This window comes from Microtus oregoni, unplaced genomic scaffold (genome assembly GCF_018167655.1).
Source record: "Microtus oregoni isolate MIOR12 unplaced genomic scaffold, Mior012 000067F_004, whole genome shotgun sequence".
NCBI lineage: Eukaryota > Metazoa > Chordata > Mammalia > Rodentia > Cricetidae > Microtus > Microtus oregoni.
In genome coordinates, this window is record NW_024543957.1 from 249,045 (window position 1) to 250,453 (window position 1,409).

Below are 1,409 nucleotides of genomic sequence, written 5' to 3' on the forward strand. Positions count from 1 at the left end.
CTCCTCTTGTGTTTCACCCTCACCCCTGCCGTGTGTGTGACTGTGTAGGGCAAAGGCTGACACTGCGTATCATCTGTAACCCCTCTTTTCCCAGACAGGATGTGATATTTATTACTGAACATGATTTAGTAGGGTAGAGGGTAGCACCACAGTAGAAGCCCCGAGGAGTGCGGGGCCCGCCAATGCCCGTGGGACCAGGATTGGTGATGCAGCTGACCCCTCGGCCATCAGGAACGAGTCACTTCTCAGCGACTGTGTCCCTCAGATCAATCTACATTCAGTTTAGTGAAGCCTCACCTCTTTGAGAGAGACAGACAAAGAAGAACTCAGTGAGGAGGACCAGGGCAAGAAAGTGGGAGGAAGGGGCTTAATAACACCACTTGCCTCTGGCAGCACGGAGAGCTTGAACTTGGCTTTACGTAGGGCCTCCATCTGATGTTCCTTATTCTGAGGCATGATTCAGGTGGACGTGATGGCCTGGACAGTGAGACCCCTGGCCGTGGTGACCTGAGGCTTCCCTAGGGCACAGCGAATACCTGTCTGGGGCCTAGATTGGAGGCGACATTGAGGTCAGAGCTTGAAGAGCCTTCAGAAGATTGTCTCCAAGGTCCCTTCGGGGAGCCCATACAGGCAACAGGGTGAGGTCATCCGAACAAGTGTGCTGTTGGCAAGCATTGCACACCAGGCCCCAGTGAGAAGCTGCTGGCAACCGTTGCACAGCGGGCCCCGCTGAGAAAGGGGACCTCCCGTGCAGCTTAGTTGGCTGCAGATTTACCTTATCTTTTAAGACACAGTCTCTCAGTGAACATGAAACTCACTGATTTTGTCAGGCGGAGTGGCCAGAGAGCTTTGCGGATGGATCCAGCACTCTGTCCTCCACACCAGACATGCTGGCTCTAGGGTTTAGGTGTATTGCTGTGCCTGGATTTTCCGTGGGCGCTGGTGATCTGAACTCAGGTTCTCATGCTTGCATGGGAAAACCTAACCCACTGAGCCATGATCCTTGCCCATCTTTAATTTTATGGTCAGTAACATTAGTGTTAGAAATGAATGACATCTGCGGTGCCATTTTATCCCACGTACACATGTGCATGGATGGTGTGCAGCCTCGCCATACTGCTACCTTCTCCCTGCTCTCAGATGCTACAACTCACAAACCTCTTCACAGCCTGGCCTATCCTACTTTCTGCTCCCTGGGTTTCATTGTGTTTGTTTGTTTGGTTGGTTGGTTTTCATTATGAGATAAAAGGGAACATGTGACACTTGGCGTGGCTCTCTTGCTGCTCTGTGATGTCCCGTTGCATCCATTTGCCTGTGGATGACAGGCTTTCCTTTGCTTGTCCCTCATGCGAATGTGCCATGTCATGTATGTGTTAAATACTGTATTCTGTATGTAACACAGCATTTTC

At 51.2% G+C, this 1,409-nt stretch overlaps 1 pseudogene; it reads right to left on the reverse strand.

Annotated features, from left to right (window-relative positions):
* Positions 1 to 594: 594 nt before the first annotated feature.
* Positions 595 to 769, reverse strand: LOC121440358 (annotated as a pseudogene).
* Between the last annotated feature and the right edge of the window lie 640 nt (positions 770 to 1,409).